The sequence below is a fragment of the Rhinopithecus bieti genome, unplaced genomic scaffold (genome assembly GCF_001698545.2).
Source record: "Rhinopithecus bieti isolate Rb0 unplaced genomic scaffold, ASM169854v2 scaffold_13207, whole genome shotgun sequence".
Lineage (NCBI taxonomy): Eukaryota > Metazoa > Chordata > Mammalia > Primates > Cercopithecidae > Rhinopithecus > Rhinopithecus bieti.
This window is the reverse complement of record NW_016807866.1, coordinates 3,435,650-3,454,326: the sequence shown is the minus strand read 5'-3', so window position 1 is coordinate 3,454,326 and position 18,677 is coordinate 3,435,650. Positions and strand designations below refer to the sequence as shown.

The 18,677-nt window shown below is 38.3% G+C and overlaps 1 protein-coding gene across 1 annotated transcript in view; it reads right to left on the bottom strand.

Annotated features, from left to right (window-relative positions):
• MRPS6 (mitochondrial ribosomal protein S6) overlaps window positions 1–18,677 on the bottom strand; it is a 71,041-nt gene that overhangs the window by 47,256 nt on the left and 5,108 nt on the right. The gene's annotated exons all lie outside the window — the stretch shown is intronic.

Genomic DNA, 18,677 nt, shown 5'->3' with positions numbered 1-18,677 from the left:
TATGACCACCTTCCCCACTCCCAAAAGTTTTCAAGTTTTTAAACAAATGCTTTGACATTATGTAGGAGGAATCATCTAAATTTTAAATAAAATCTAATCAGATGACTAGCAAACATTATTTAAAAGGGTACCTTCAAATGTTTCTGCTTAAGGGAAAGTTGTCAATTACAATGAAAACTGCTGTGTCAATTACAAGGAAAACTGCTGTTGGCAGGTATGAAACCCTGCCTCCAGGTCTCTCTGCTACCCAATAGCCATCCAAGTCATCCTCAGGCCACTTGTTTCAATTTTCAGAAGGCTACCTGGCTAATCAGGTATCACTATTCCCAATGGCAGTAGCAACCACGCTTTCCAAAGAAGGGAAAGAAAAGCATTGGGTATTTCTGGTTTTATCTGGGGGGGAAATAGGGTGGGTTATGCCTCATAGTAGCTGCTGCAGCTTATTTGTTCAGAGAACAAAGTGCTCAAAAAGAAAACAAGCACTTCCTCAATCACTGGGAAGCACTGTTACTATCAGTAACATTGTTTTTCATTGTCAAATCTGATTTATGCAAGGCAGATATAGAAGCTATATTCCGCTGCCTGATGAATGCTCAAACTGCATGAAGTTCTCATGCTAGCCCTAACTCCTAATTTCTCTAGTAAAGCTGCTCTGCCCACAGGAGAGGTAGCAGAGAATAGCCTAACACTAGCTCAAGGCTGAATTCTCAACTCTCGGCCTAGGCTTCCTCAGATCCTTCAAAGCCACTGCGGACAGTTCCCTTCTCACTGGATACCATACCAGTCTGTGGGTAGGTTTCTAGATTTTTCCAACTTAAAATACATGCAGAGACCAGCACCTGGTAAAGACTGGAAAAGGAAAAACAAAACCAAAAACAGGTCAATTTAGTTTGTAGGAATATATAAAATACTATAATGCAATACAGCTATATTTTACACTCTAGTCATAGTCACAGCCTTGAATTTCAGTCTTTCAAGAGATAAACTGTACATTCCTTAAAAATGGTTCTGAATATACAGTATGTTATATATATATATGTTTTCTTCCTTTTAAAGAAAAAAATACAATGAGCATTGTCCAGGGTTCCCTTATTTTACAAGAATATACATGGAAGTATCTTCAGCTAACATGAGGCTTTTAACTTGTATTTTATATTTATATATGCCTATTGTCACAGTTCACCATTCAGGCAAACCTCTCAAGTAAAAATTATAAGACAATAAAATAGGTACAGTTATGAAAAGCTTGTAAGTGGGCTCCTTGGTAGTCCATTTTTTTTTTCTTAAAAAGCTTCTGTAATGGGAGTATACTTGTAGAATGCAAAAAGAAACAGTCCCCTAGTGGTGATGAGCAGATTGAGCCAAACACTGAATACACAGGTGCTTTGAAACACAGCAGATTCCCCTTCTTCCCAAAAGAGAAGGCAGCCTTCTCAGAAAGTAGTATTTTATTGTTTTGCACAGAATCAGAATGCAGTTTTAGTTCTATTCCATGTATCTGGATAAATTAAATTGCAACTGAAGAATTAATCCAAATAGAGAGGTGTAAATGTAAATATTTGCTGCATTTGACCAAATAGACCAAATAGAGACAAAAAGGTAAGACCAAATTTAAATAAACACTTCTTCAGGTGACAACCATGTTGACCAAAATGTAATTAGTTATCATGACCAGATCTCTCTTGTACTATCTGGGTGACCATATCATTTATTTTCCAAACCAGAAAATTATTCTGGAACTATCTGTAAACTGCAGGATATATGGGCACACTATCAAAAAATAAAAAATAATAAAAAATAATAAAATTTAAAATCACCTGCCATAAAAACCAAACAAGGAACAAGAAAAATTATCTCCTATACTCAGTCAGGGCTTCAAATCATAATAAGTTCAATGACACAGGCGGGCCTGCAAAGAGTAGAACGCAATAATCTTAAATGTGACCAAACAACCACCTCTTTAGCTTTGGAGTCAATTTACAAACCACACACTCAAGGTACAATCTGAGACACCTAGTCCAGCACTCTGTCAATGGTAAGCTTGATAAGTCCTGCTCATCCTCTGATCCAAATGAAAAATATTCACTTAGCTAATAATTTAGGGTTACAGAACACACAGACACCTCTGAAAACCTAATTACCTGAATTACAATCACTTTTGTGTAACCTACCAAAAACAAAAAACATGGGCATACCCAAGCTTGTTTTCTCCCCACCCCAACAGACAGATTTCATGATTCTGTAAGAAGGGAGGTGGATGTAGGTACCACATCTATGTAGGTGGCATGGTACAGAAGAAAACAGCACAACTTTTAAGGGCTGGGTTCCATGCTCTGTCACTTCCTAACTGTAGGATCTCGGGCAACAACTTCATCCCTACGAGCCTCAACTGTCTGGCTTTTAAAATGAAACCAACTCGCTCCTTATGATTTATAAGGAGTAAGTAACAGAGAAAGCTAGTATTGCCCAGTGCAATGGGGAGGGTGGTTCAGTAAATGTCAGTTTACTCCCTACAACCTGAATATACTAGAAGTGATATTAGTTCCTTTCAAATTAAACTGTCAACTATGTGCAAGGCATATTAGGATCTTCCCAAGTTATTTATATATAGAAGAACTAGATAAAATAACGCATTAAAGACGCAGCTCTCTCTAACATTTTAGACTCCCAACTATCTCATCAACTATTAGCTCCTACTTAAATCACTTCAAGTAAAACACAAAAAGAAAAAATTTATATAAAATTCTTAAGACTTTTCATACATGCTTTCACTTTTGTCACCTTGACTCAAGGTCTAGGAAAGCAAATTCCAGCTGTGGAATAGACTACCAACGCTTGGTACAAAGTGTATGTGTGCTCACACAGGACTGTCCTCAACCCTTGCTTACTTTAAAAATGTGGAGCAAGGGTATTGTAGCGGTTCATCAGTAACACAAAGAGCAAAACAGATTTTCCTAATACAACTGGACTGAACTCCAGCCAGTTTTAAATTGTAAGTGGAGCTAAAGACAACACTACAGATTAAGTATCCGTAATCCAAAAATCAAAAATCTGAAATGCTCCTCCCAAATCCAAAACTTTTTGAGCACTGACACGATGCCCAAAGGAAACGCTCACTGGAGCATTTGGGGTTTGGGATGTTCAGATTTGCGATGCTCAGCCACCAAGTAATATGCAATATCCCACAATCCAAACACTTCTGGTCCCAAGCATTTAAGATAAGGGATATTCAACCTGTACCGTAATGCTTTAACCGTACCTAAAATATAAAGAATTTGCCCTTAAATCTTTTTGACAAAACATTTCTATTAAACTTGCACCCTCAAGTTTTTAAAAGTTATTAATTATACAAAGCCCTGACTGGACTCAAATGGTGCTGAAGCTGTATTCTGATGCATGACGTTGAGGCAGAGTAGGGAGGCATTGAGGCCCTCCTCCCAACCCTCTACCACTAGAACAGCTCTACTTTTATCAGTTTCTCCTGGGACAGGAGTGGGGAGAATGGATTAATTTCCCAAGTAAACCATTTCCTCAAATAAAATCTTATTCACCTAGAAAAGTTCATAAACCACCAGATTTACTTCATCCATACACACTCCACCCAAAATACATTCATTTTAACCCGATTCTACCAACAAGTTTGGCTCATCATGAATTTTTTTAAAGAAATCTCAGAGAAATGAGACCTTGTAGATATGACACTCAGTGAGGGAAGAACAACTATGAAACTACTACTGGTTTTAACTTTTATGTGAAAGATACTAGATTACATATAGGAGCCAACTCCCAACAACCCATTTTCTTAAAGATAAATGAAAACATGAAATAACAGGCCAGGCATGGTGACTCGCGCCTGTAATCCCAGCACTTTGGGAGGCCAAGGTGGGTGAACCACTTGAGGCCAGGAGTTCGAGACCTGCCTTGCCAACATGGCAAAACCCCATCTCTACAAAAAACACAAAAATCAGCCAGGTGTGGTAGCACATGCCTGTAATCCCAGCTACTCAGGAGGCTGTGGCGAGAGGATCGCTTGAACCCAGAGAGGCGGAGGTTGCAGTGAGCTGAGATCATGCCTTTGAACTCCAGCCTGGGCGACAGAGCAAGCCTGTCTCAAAAAGAAAAGAAAATGTGAAATAACAGAGCAGTAATGCCTATTACTATGTAATCTCGACCAAAACATTTGTGTAACTCAATGAGAAGAATTCAAGAGGCTCAACACTATCCGCTTGTAAAAGACTGTTTATCAAAGATAAGTGAACTATAAATAATGGAAATTAAAAAAAAATAAACACACTAACCTAAGTCCTAACACCATCTAGGTACTGTGTCTAGTTTTATGTGCATTACTTTAATCCTTTTAACAATCAGGAGATAAGTACAATTATTATGACCATTTTATAGATGAGAAAACTGAAGCCATGAGGTAGTGTAACTCACTCCAGGCCACAGTTGTCTCTGTTAAAGCCAGGATGTGCACTCACATCTGTATGTCTAAATAGCTTTTGCCTTTAATCACTATGCAATACTACCTTCAATGAAAAGGACATTACTGACAGGAAGAAACATTAACGATATTGATAAAAGATCATGCATGTTTAAAAAGTTGTGCTTGAAAATACCCAAGATGGGTATGTAACAACTGTTAACAGAGTAAGACTGCAAACAGCATGTAAGATAAAAACCAGTTGAAATCTTTGTGTGATCATATGAATGGATGTGTATGGAGAAAACAAAGAGATTAAAAACAAAAAGAAGTCCCAGGCATAGGCTCCATATACAGCAAAGCCCAGATGAGTCAGCTGTAAGATCAGACGCATCTATGTTCTCACCATCCAAGTTGAACGCTTTTTGCCTTCATTCTTTTAATCAGTGTTAGTCATTCCACCAGAGGGGAAAAAAGAGTTAAGTCTTAAGGCGTATTCTATACTTGACCCAGTCATCACAGGCCATAGGATCCTATCTTAGCCAATCTTTATCTATCAACTCCCAAAACTTTAAAACATTAAAAAAAAGAATTAGCTGTACAATCTACAGATGCAAGGGTTCTCACAGTAAAATCTATGGACAACTGCTCTTAATGGATGAAGTGTTGTAGCTGCCTGTTGTTCAGGGTTATGAATAATTTGCTTTTGCCCAAAAAACCTGTTCTACTCTCAGTCCTCCCCATCTCAGAATAGCAACTTCATCCTCACTATTGCTCAGTCCAAAAATTTTAGTCATCCTTGACTGCTCACTTTCTCCCTCAACCCACATGCAATCAATCCATCAGCAAAGCCTGTTGGCTCTACTTAAGATACATCCAGAATCAAAGACAACTACTAGCACCTTGGTTCAAATCACCAATCCATCTCACCCAGATCACTGTCCTGGCCTCTTGCCTCCATGCTTCTGCCCTTGGCCCACTACAGGGCATAAGCACAGCAAGCAGTCAACCCTTTCATCACAATGGACCAAACTAGCCTCTGGGACTGGCTATTTCCTATGCAGGCAACACTTTGTAACCCCAGATTTCCACAAGACTTGTCTCTTCTTCTTTTACGTCTTTGCATAAACTAACTTCCCTGACCATCTTAATGCCTCCTCTCCAACTTTGTATTTATCCACAGTACTCAACACCTAACATGCTATAAAATTTAAACGTTTCTTCTGTCTCCTCACTACCATGTATGTAAACTCCATGAGGGTAGAATTTTCTGTGTTGTTCCCTGATGTGTCCTAGTGTCCAGAACATCATCTTACATAATACAGGTGCTCAAATGTTTGTTAAATAAACAAATCAAATATTAACAACTAAGTTCTTCACCATCAAGACTGCTAAACTTCCAATATCCTATATTACCATAGACAGTGGGTTTTTTAAGCAACAAGAGATGCAGATTAAAGAGGCCTAAAGGGAAAAAGAGTCTCCTCCCTCCCCCACCAGTGATCTGCAATCTCAAATAGCTCCAGTTGAGGGTATGTGGAATGACAAGGCAAACTGGACTAGGCAAATACATTCATTCAGATAAAAATCTAAGTGGACTATGACATAGTAAAAACCTGTATCTAGAGCCACCATCTCCCTCAACCTACCACCTACCACCACACTGGTCCACTTCCCTTCACTGTGCTAACTCCACTGTGGAATATGTTTCGAGTTTTACTGCTGCAATTGTCAACATCCACCTCCTAGTGTGCAGTGATATGTGCAGACCTTTCCTGTGCGTGTCTGTCTGGCAATTGTTTCCACACAGCTGAAAGAGCAGGTCAGTGCCGGCAAGCAACAATTCCCTTCAGCTCACCCAACAGAAACCCAAGCACCCTGATGTGAACTCATGAAGAACTCCCTCTTCTACCTCTCCATTACAGTTGGGTTCAGTTCCCACAAAACTAAAGAAGTTATCTTAGTAACTAGCATTTACCAAACACCATGTGCCAACCACTATTTTCACACTACATGTTTGAGCTCATCTAATCCTCACAAAAACCCCAAGAGGCAGACACAATAATGATTCACAATTTACAAATGAGAAAACTGAGGACATCTGAGAGGATCACTACGGGAGTTCATGAACATCCTTTCTGAAATAAAGATGAAGAATGCATCCTTTTACAACACTTTTCAGGAAGACATACACACACACAAAACCTACAAATAAACATAAGTCAGATAAAATCCAGCTAACTGATGCAAAAGGACTAATGTAATGAGAAAAATCACCACCGGTAAGCCCTGAAGTAATGCACCCAGGCTATGAGTACAGGGATGCTACAACCTTCAGAAGAAAGGCTGCTGGGAGACTTCAAAATGGATGGATGAGGCTGATAATATCTGTACCCACACCAAGAATTAATCTTTTCTCTAAAATGCAGACATGTGTCCCTCTTGATGTGATCTATCCCTCCCAAGACCACTTAAGTGCTCTTACAAAACAAAAGCTGAGTCTAATCAAATTTCTACCTATGGGTCTAGAGAAATTACCTGGAATAGAAGAATATACATAAACAGCATAAGTGATCAGCCAAATCCGGAAAGGTAAAGAGTGGGGGAAGCTGTTACAGAATAAGAGACTTAAGGTCATCAAGTAAACATAACTTGTGGACCTTGTTTAGATTCAGAGTCAACCAAAACTGCAGAGACACTTTAGACAATTCAGGGAATCTGAACACGAACATTAGGTGTTAAGGAATCGTAGTTAGGTGTGATAAAGGCACTACAGTTGTTTAAAAGTCCTTATTTCTTACATACTAATTACTTACAGGTGAAATGATGTATCTAGGTTTGCTTTAAAGTACTCCTGTAATAACTGATTCAGTCACCAACAGATGCTAAAACCAATGGAATATTGTTGGAGAACAAAATATTCAGACTCAAGTTTGTTACTCCATAGATCATTTAATACAAAAGGGAAATAAGGTACATTTACAATGGCGCATTCTGGTGAATGTCACCTAACCAAATGACTGCTTAACAAAGTGGTATGCCTCCCGATGTGATGCACTGACATCTCTATAGAATATTCATTCATGTCAACAATGTCTAATCTAACTCTAATCATGAAAACCAACTACGGTCAACTCCAAAGTGAGGGATTCTGCAAAACAGTAGGCCTGGACTCCAAAACTCCTCTAAGTGCCACTGTTATTAATGACAAAGGCTTTGGAACTGTTCAAGGAGACTAAACAAGTAAATAAATGATCCTTGATTGAATACTGAATTAAAACACTAAAAACTATTACTGGAAGAATACTGTAAATTTCAGTATGAATTGAATATCTGGTGGTAGTATCATATCAATGTCAATTTTGAATGTGATGGCTATGTTGTGGTCAGGAAGAAGGCCCTTATTCCTAAGAAAGGTATGTCAAGATGTCTGCAACTCTCAAAATAATGCAGATTAAAAAAAGATAAAATAACGCATATTCTAACAATTAGTGATCTAGGCAAAAATCATACAAGTGTTAAATGAACTGCTCTTACAGTTTCAATTTTTTTTAGTCACGTTAGCCAAGGGAAATTAATGAAAAAAATTTTAAGATAAAGAAAACAGAGATGAGGAGACCGAAAATTAACAGTTGAAGCTGAGCGATGGGTACAATACAATGTCCAAGTCTGTGTTTTAATTCTTCAGTTTTTCCACTTGTAAAATGTAAATCACTCTACCTAACCTTAAGATGGCTGAGGATTCAAGAGAATTGTATATATGTGTGTGTGTATAATATGCATATATGTGTGTATACATATCTTAAATACATACACACACCTACATAACCCCTGCACCCCTACTTCAATCAGCTGCTAAGGTTAGGTATTATTATCAACTCATCCAGCCTCCCTCAAAGGCTAGCAACTTTTAAGGTTTATAGAGGTAAAACATCCTACCAGGTCAACTTTGTGTTTTTTTCTGTTCTCCGCCTACTTGGTTCCAATTTTATGTTTCTAGAAAAAAACTGTTTCTAGAAGGAAATAGTTTCTACTCATCTTTCCATGTGAGTAAGGCAGAAAACCTAAGCACAAGCATCTTCTTGGTAGACCAGATTATAATTCTCCAGGCCAAGTTATAAACAGAAGATTCAGAAATTGGGGTATTTGCTCTGAAAGATACTTTTTAGTTGGAAAACTTTAAAACCTTCTAATTTTCTCTAATGTTTGGAGAATATAACACTCAAGAAATAAGAAGTAAGACCACAAATAGGGTAACTTTAACAGTATTTGGAGGGACTGGTAGAAATTATGCCCTGAATTAACCCTAAGAAATAAAAACAGAAACATGGTATTCTAGATTATAAAGGCAGCTGGATTTTCCTCTTATATTGCAAACATAGGACAAGTAGAGGGATATAAAAATCCAGGGAAATAGGGTCACAACTGTTTTCTTTGGATGCCAGTTGATAGGAAATCTTCAAATTATCAACAGTTTCCAATGAGTCCATCCTAATCAGATAAAATACGTAAGAAAATGACATTAGGAAAAATGTTTTCTTCAATCTTCTTACACACACAAAATTTGCAAAAACTCCTAGCCCTTACTTAGTCCACACATGAGAACGGCATTCCCAAGAGACCAATAATGCTACCAAAGTCTGCGAGACAGACTCCCCAATGGAAACCTGGTGTCTTAAAGCTTCAAGACACTATACTTCATACAACTGTTTTCTCATATGACTATTAACAAAACAGAAGGCAAGCAGTACACCAACAGAAGAATGGCAATCAAAACCCATGACTGGGTCATTTGCTTACTTAACAGTGTCAAGCAGTTAAAAAACAAAACCACACACTTCAGTGCCATACACTTTTCCTACAACATGCCTGACAGAGCCTACTCTCAAATTTAGCTTTTCAACTGAGCAACAGAAATTCACCTTAAATCTGAATCAAAACCAGACTGAACAGATATTTTATATTCAGAATTCATACATAGGGCATCTGAGCACAAAATGAAAAGGTAGCAGATATCTGGAACTTATACTGATTCTGCACCTTTCTAATGGAAGCAAAGACGACACACGGATTTGCAGGAGCATCTTCCCAGCAGCTGAAATGCAACCACAACACTGCACTTCTGATTACCACAATGATAATTTTCTCAAACTGGATTATATCCACAGCAACCTGGCTACTATAACTGCACTTGGTTTCTTCAGCTGACAAAATTAAACCACTTAACCACCAGGGGAGGTGTTACAGAGAAACTTTTAAAAACTTAAGTCTAAACAAAGACAAAACCAGGAATTCTCGATTCTGGGACAGAAGCAGAAAAATGCCAGTTTATGAGGATTGAGGGCTGCAATAAAGAAAGTTTTGCTAAGTCTGTGCTTTCACTTGCAATTTCATCTACACCAACCTCTACTGAGGTATGCCCAAAGTGGATAGAAATTCCCTTACCTGGGACTGTAATCATAGTAAAAATGATTGGAAGGGAAAGCAAAACAAGTCAATTATACCATGGGCCAAAAGGCAGGTAAGAACAACCTGGGTTCGTTTTATTTGCAATTTGATGTTATCTATCTGGAGTGGGAGGGAAAGAAACAAAAGACAAAAAAGTAAGGCTATTCAAGGTAATAACTTGGCTTCTATTTCATGGAAACACAAAGCCTGGTCAAAAATAAAAATGTCATCACGTCCCTGCGCTATACTCTTTACTAAGAGAGCACCTGAATTTTTTTCATGGTAATACTATTTTCCAAGGATCACGAGTAAACTATTTTTAATTCCACAGATATACTTGGAGCAAAAAAAGTATTTTCTAGACAAAGTAATCTTTGCATGACAATAGTATTTCAAACACCTAAGAGGTTAATACAATGCGTACAAATCAGATTGTACTAATACATGCCTAAAATAAGCAATCACTCAGACACTGAAAGAAAAAGTGGACTGTGAATATCACTCCCTGACAGATGACACGGTGCAGCTCTGAAGCCTACATGTACATTTTAGCCTAAATGGAAATATACAACCCAACAATCCATAACTATAGATACTACTTTTAAGAATTGAATGTGGCTGCCATCACTGAAATTAGTCCTATTGTAAACCAGTGACCAATTAACAAGGTGGGCTTTGTCAACACAGATGCTAAGAGGTTTACAGGCTACCTACAGCTAATTATCTGAATTATCTAGATTACAAAATGAGAGCCAACCTAACCCACAGATACATTACATTTGATCCATGGTTATCTACGTATTCTTCAATTAGTTGGCAACATCTTAAAAACAAAACAAAACAAAACCACACACACACAGATTTCCTATAAAATCTGGATTTCTGGCTGGTAGTAGGAAGAGAGAAAAAAAGCTGGCAAAACCAGTCCTATACCCCTCACGGCAATAATAGATGGGAGCAGAGTAGTACGTACCAATACCACTAATTCAAACATTTACTGAGCAAGAACTGTTTTTCAGGTTTGATCTAGTTTGGGATTCTGATGAAATAAACTTAGCTATAACAATAACTTTTATCTTTTGGAGTTTCATTAACAAACTGGGAATAATGAAAAACTTGGCAATGAAGTTCACAGCAACTTGCCTGAGATCACAAAGCTACTTTAATGACAGAACTACACTTAACTACCTCTAAGGTCACATAACCACTTTTATCTTCAAATGCCCTCCCAAATGAATTACTTCCATTTTACGAAGAAGGAACTGGGGATCCAAAAGGTTAAAGTCCTTAGGAAGTAGGTGCTAGAATCTAAAACCCAGTCCCAGCTGCTTCTAAAGCTCCTTCTAGTCTCCCAATGCCAGTCTTTCGTTTATGCTATGGTAACACATCCAGTATCTTCATTTCAGATCTTACAAGGTTTTCTACTCATTTATAATAGAAAATTTAAAATCAACTCTTTTCTATAAAGCAGAAGCCTTTATACCCAAAGCCATATCCAGTCATAAAACCATATATACGTACCTTAAGTATTTTATTAAGTATTTTATTTAACACACAAACATACATTCATTTGCCAACCTCAATATGGGGGTCATGACAAGCACTTGGAGAATGGAATCAATGACTTGGAGTTCCCTGATGATTTCAGTTCCTTCTGCTTGATCTAAGCAACATCTATAAATGGCATTATCTACAATTTCCAGTTTCAGCTTCATTAAAATGGAAAGTTTTAAAAGATCCTTGTAAAACACTCCACATACAGAATCCTCCTATTGTTATTTTTCCTCCCAAACTTTGAGTTATTCAGCCATATCTAATTCTACAGCCATTATTTTAATGACTCACCTTTTATCAAGTCTTCCCAAAGAATCCAACTTGGTTTTCAGGAAACAAAGGTTCGCACTCATTTCATCAGCTCACATGATATTTAAATTATTTTATAGAAACAAGATTATCTGTCATAAAACAGTCTTGGAAATCAATACAACTTCTGGTAGACATACAACTCACCAGCGTGAGCAAAGTGCACTGACTTGTAAGCAAACTATCAGCCTGAGGTCAACACGCTGTATCATAGCAAATAACTATTTTAGAGAGATAAGAGTAGTAACCCCTCAAGGCAGCTTAGTAAGTATCTACCATATATGCAAAACATAGCAGAACAGAAATGAAAGACTCAACTCTCAAGAATTTGTAATCTAGCAAAGGAGGTAAAACACATTCACCAATTAATTGTAATACAAAGTAGAAAGTGATCCATGTGATAGGAGACGTGATGAGACTCATGCAACCAAAGCAAAAATTAGTCTATACTCCTAATGGTGCAGGCCCTTGACATTTGTTTAATGTACCAAACGAGTTAAAATGAACTTGGAAGAATATGAGACTGGTTTTTCATGGCGGTGGTGGGGTATTGTGGAAACGGAGGGCGTTCCAAACAGAAAAACAGCAAGATGCCAGCACCAAAGAAAATAAAAGTGAATGGTATAAGAATCTGCACAACTTTGTTTACTGGGCATATAAAATAGTTTGGAAAAAAAACTGGAGGATGAGGTTAAAAACGTAAGTTGGGAGTCATATCTGAGGCAGCCTCAGATGCGACTTCATGCTGCATGTATTTGAAAATGAGAAGTATGCAGTAATTTCAGCAACAAGGTTGATACAATCAATTAGTATGGGAATCAGAAAGCCATCACTTAACAATGCTTTCCACTATTTCCTTGTTAAAAGTGCACCTATTTAGGTGTTTTAAAGTATCTCAGGGACACATATTTGCATTACAAGTGTATTTACAGGTATTAGCTGTCCTCCCCTCAGTAGTATGTCAGGAGACCAGCTAAGAAACTGCAAGAGTCTAAGGAAGAAACAACCATGAGCAGTTCAACTAGGGCAGAGAAGACTGTATGTGATTGAGACTACAGGAAAAGAAAGAACTGGATTTGTTCAGGCTCAGATGACAGAAGACAGAGAAGTGATAAACAGAAATCAGCAATAACAGAGGCAACTTTGGGGATAGGCAATACATTTAAGTTTTTAACCATACTGAGTTTGCAGTGCCAAGGGGATACCCAGGAGACCTTAACCAGCACAGAAGACAAAAGGAAATGCCAGAGTTGTCAGCTTGTTAAAAAAGGCAGCAAATCACCCACATGAAGGTTAAAGGAATTGTACATAAAGAGAACAGGGCCTGTAATCCCAGCACTTTGGGAGGCCAAAGCAGATGGATCACGAGGTCAGACTGAGTCCATCCCGGCCAACATGGTAAAACCCTGTCTCTACTTCAAACAAACAAACAAAATACAAAAAATTAGCTGGGTCTGGTGGCACGTGCCTGTAAATCCCAGCTACTCAGGAGGCTGAGATACGAGAATCATTTGAACCCAGGAGGCAGAGGTTGCACTGCACTCCAGCCTGGCAACAGAGCAAGACTCCGTCTGAAAAAAAAAAAAAGAAGAAGAAGAAGAAGGGAGAAATCAGGGGAGTAACATCAGAAAACAGCACCATAAGAAGCCAAAAATGTTGCACCTAGAAAATTGTGTCTATACACTCTAAATCAGGGGCTGCCACATTTCTTCTGTAAAGGACCAGATAATAAATATAAACAAAAGACAGGGTCATGTTCCAATGTAACTTTACTTATGGACTCCGAAAAGTGAAAGTTTTATGAAATTCAAATGTCATAAAGTATTGCTGGTTTTTTCCCACCTATTTAACTGTAAAATCTTTTCCTACTTCACAAGCCATAAAAACACAGGTGACAGGTGAGATCTGGCCTGAAAGCCACAGGCTGCCAACCCCTGCTCTAATTTCAGAGCAACAAAAAGGATAAGAGGCTGAATTAACTGTCACTTTCCAAACCCAAGGGTAGTTCTTCCTTTAGACAAATTGATAACTTACCATTCATTAATTTGACTAATTCCTTAAATAAGGATTCCCCTAAGAGGTAACTACATGTGTTGATAACACGTGTCTTAAAATACTGCCTTCCACTAAAACAGATAAACTCATGAGTATATTGGAAATTCTAACCAAAGCTAAGAACATGAAACAGGAAAAGTTTGATAATTAAATAGCAACAGCTTTTTATAACATGAGTAATCACACAGTATTTTATCATGTGTTCTCTACCCTTCCTTCCACCTTGATGTTAAATCCCGTTCTGGTATTCCAGGTTTCTTTTAGATGAGTTAAACATGCAGTAGTAGAAACACAGCAAGACACTAGATGAAAAATATTACTTCAGAATTTCCCAGTCATTGCTTTTCAACTCTTTAATTTTCTTGAAACTGATTTTATAATCTAAAAGGTTAGAAGATTCAATAGTAGTCTGCATACAATACTAGATATAACCTAGATTTTTAAAATCTGGAAACATCAGTATTGAATGTATGAGTCATGAATTAAGAAAAAAAATTAGTGCAGAATGTCAACTTCTGACAAGCAGTCTTCATACATACAAACCATATCTGCTGCGGAAGGACTCCTTACCCCCAAGCCATTCCTTGTACCTTAGCTGTAGCTCAGGGGCAGGAACAGGACTCCTTCCTTCTTCAATAGTTTGCTGCGGCAATAAGCTGTAACCCAAGAAAATTTAATACCAAATCAAAGTATAACATTGTTCACAGGGTCAAGTCTTCCATTACTGGGTAACTATTTTAAGTTGCCTGGTTTCAAGCAGATAAAACACAAAGAGATTATTAAAGATACAAGGCTAAGCTGTTTAGGGAGGGCCCATGGGAAGAAAAAAAAGACCACTTGACAGCTAGATGTTTCGGTTTGAACTGATGTCTCCCACCAACACACAGCAGAAACTTCACTATTTCCTAGTTTGCAAATGGTTGCCAAGCAAGCTAAGCAAGCTACAAGGACCTAGGGTTGACCTGACTCATACATGAGTTTATTAGCACCCTCCATCTCCAAAAGGTATCTAACATACAGGCATTACTTTCAGAACATCCTAACTTGAATAGAACTCTACAACAAATACAAAACTTTTGCCAGGTGTTCTAATCAAAAAAGGCTTGCTAGTTTAGAGAAAAACTCTTCATCACTCTACCAGAAAACCAAGTGTTTTCTACATTTTAGGAACTGATTATTATACTTTTCTATATTTCAATTAAACCAAGTCAGAACTTAAACTCAGATTACATAAAACTCCTTACCCTACAAAGTACTATTTCAATGAGTTATCTTAATGTAAAACATAATCTGTGTTGAGTATTAAACATAAAAATTACTAATCTGTTTGGTTTAACAAGAACTTAAGATTTCCAAAATAGTTATCTTCTTTATTCCTATTAGAAAAATATGAGGATATATATAAATGCTGTCTTATTGTACATGCAATCATTTAGCAAGTGAACTAATTATTAAGCCATTAACCTTTAATTCTTCACGTAAAAATTCCTGAACACCAATGAGAAGATTTCAGGAAAAGTATTATCCCAGGGCTTTGATAATCTAAATATGCCAACTGTGAACACCTTCTGGGCAAAGGGCATGAGAAGTAATTAGCGTTCACAAAGTAAGTAACCAAAGAATACATATGTATTGCACAGCTTTCCTCAAATTTCTTCTTCCTGTATACCCAAGGCATAAAAAGTGTCTACAAAGTTTCCTTTTCTCCTAAACTCCTCTACATTACACAGTATGTGGCTTTACCATTCACGTATTGGCACTTCAGTCTTTTACCTAACTTTTAAAATCTAATTATCACCAACCTTTAAAATCTAATTATCAAGTGAAACCAAAGGGCTTCAACCATTTTCCCACTCTCAAGAAAACTCCCTCACCAAATGTATGACCCCTTCTCCTCATCTACCTCAAAGTTCTCACTGCAGGAGGACAGGGTAGAGGTGGATCTAGACCTCACCATCTCACAGACAATCCATTTCTTTTTCCATTGTCAGAGAAGGTCTTCCTCACACTGAAGTGAGGCTATCTGGGACTGCAGCCTTGGTCTCTCCTTTGTGACTATGTCCTTTCACATTACAGTCTTTGAATACTGTGTTTTCCAGAAATAAATAAAACTCTCTTGAAGGTATCTGGTATGGGTGTAACAGGACTTTTGAAATCTTTTTATTCTGGAGACTCTTCTATAAATATGGTCTAAGACTGGTTTAAACAACTAGTTTTTCAAATTGCTTGTCACCTTTAAAGGCCTCGTTTCACAACATCCATCACTTTACTGTCATGTTTCAGAATTTAACCACACTTTTACCTACTTCTCACGCTAAAGTAGGGATATATATAAAACAGAAATAATTTTATGTACACATATTTTTTAAAAATCAAGCTTAATGGTACCTGCAAATAAATGTCTTCTTAGAAAGACTAGTATCATCATTCATAAATGCCCAAACTTGGAAGTACAAAAGTAGATACTCATAATCAACTCCCACTTGCAAACTGAGAAAAACATAGTATTGGAATTTCTGGGTGACTAATTGTACAATTGTATAGTTCAATAGGACTTATTCTACATAATACACTCTGAAATCTTTCAATGGGGGTTCCCGCAATTGACTTTGCTACAATGCAGATACTGTGAGAACCAACACATGATCTGTATTTTAAATTTTAAAATTTAGTAAGCTCAATTAAAGGAGTCAAGCTAGGGTCAAAAAAAAGTAACGAGGACAGGGAGGAGTTAATATTCTCCAAACAGACTAAGAATGCTCTCCAGGCTGAGTACCACAGACAAGAAACGGGAGAGCAGCTCTGGGAGTCCAAAGGCTGGAAAAACTATAGCCTCTTAACTTCCATATCCGCTGTTAAAGTTGCCTAACACAGCATTTTCCTCAATTCCAAGATGCATAAATGATTTGGAGGAGGAAAGGAAAATCCATCATATTAAAGGGATAAAGAGGTACATTTAAGAATCTAAAAACGTGAAATATATGCAACTTAGAACTGAGGAGCTTCAGTAATACCGTTCTTGCAACAGAAGCCCAAAGTGCCTCAGGTTAAAACTGTGCTTTCTCCAGGGCCTGCTACCGGTGTGCAAACTCACAGTCACATTTTTCATTTCATAAGCCTAGAGTTAACTTTTTAAATCCGTTTCCCCCCAAATAGTCATCCTATTTTAGAATCCTATTTTCCTAAACTGAAAGCAAGTAAACTGGTCTAAAACCTGGAAGTCTTTGTGTTTGTGACACATTTACAAGCTACAGATAGGTTTTTGAACAAATAAGTGAGAAACTGTTGTTTAATATTACTTTATTTAGGTCAAGGATCTCAACATAACTTCACCATTGTACAAAAGTCACCATTGTTACAGCCTTCCATCTACTGCCATGGGGCCTCTTTCTCCAAGAGGCAGTTCACCTTTATTACCTACTTTCTAGGGTTTTTTTTTTTTTTTTTTTTTTTGCCCCTTTCCCTCATGCGGAAGATTTACGAGGAAGGTTATTTATTATTTTAACCAAATTACACTCGGTTGATCTGAACTAGAGTAAAAAATGAGTGCTCCACATCCAAAGGCTATGTTATTATAGGACATAAAAAAGTATAGTAAAAGAAATACATTTAACCTATACTTGTAGCTATGTTAACCAAGATAACTGGCAACTATGGCAAAAACAAAGGGTAGGGCAAGTCTTCATTTCACAGGTTTCAAAGGGTTACAGAATGCGCAAATATTATGCCTACAGGTTACCTCTCGGTATCACCTGCTACCTCCCCAAGACAAGGAAAGTGTAAACAAAAGGAATTTCAGTAACAAATTTCCCAGGTTCTACACTTCCTAAAACACATAGGTTAAAGGGAGGGCTTAAACAACTTCCACCTAATTAAAAATCTACCCTTTTAATAATGTTGTTTTCACTGCTCCTATCCTTTCCGAGTTACATATCCCGGTAAGGGAGGAGGAGGACCAAGAGGGATATTCAAGAGGTTGAACAATACAATCTTAACTTCTCCCAAATCCATGAAGAACAAGCTGGGGGACACAATGGCATGCCTGGCCAGGCTGTCTGGACCTGATAGAGAGGCACTCGAGTCCTTTCCCAGTTAACAGTATGCAAAGCACACTTCTAACAATCTCCCGACGCTCCGTGATTGTTAGTTTGTCAATTGAGCTTAAGTTCAATCAAACTTGGTAATACTCCTCGCAATTGACCCAGAGACTGATTCAAACGTAAAAATGCGTCCACCCCTCTAGCGCTGTAGGAAGCTGTGCTTCCAAAGTTCGGACGTGGTACAATGATTTTTGTTTATTACACCTGGTGGAAGAAAAAACAAAACCATACACCAAACTACGTTACCGAATTCCGAATTCACGGGAGAATGGGGATTTCGGCGACGACTTGAGGAGTACATGACCCAGGACAGAGGACGAAGTGAGCTGCCTCCGTGCCGCGGGCCCCTGTCCTTGGCCACGCCGTCACCTGAAGGGAACGGGCTGCTGGTTCGCTTAGCATCCCTCCAAACCTGAAATCATCTACCTCAAGATCAATCAAAAGCAGGGGGAATATAGAGTCTTCTGGAGGCGCAAGAAAGGCCACAATTTGGATGAATGAAACTGGGCTAAGGGCACCGGGAGCGGGATTTTCGCTGAAGTCAGAAAAAGAAAAGTAAAAGATTTTTTTTTAACATGAGAGCGACTGCAAGAGGCGGGGATACAGACGACTGCACAAACACGCTTTGGAGGAACGCTTTATTGGGCGCGGACGTTCCGGGCGGCCGGCGGGCGCTAGAGTGGAGGCGGGCGGCGGAGGCCGGCAGGCGGCGGGAGCGGGACGCAGCAGGCGGCGGCGGGGCCGGCGACGAGGCAGCTTCACGACTGGCGGGGACGGGCCGGAGCCGG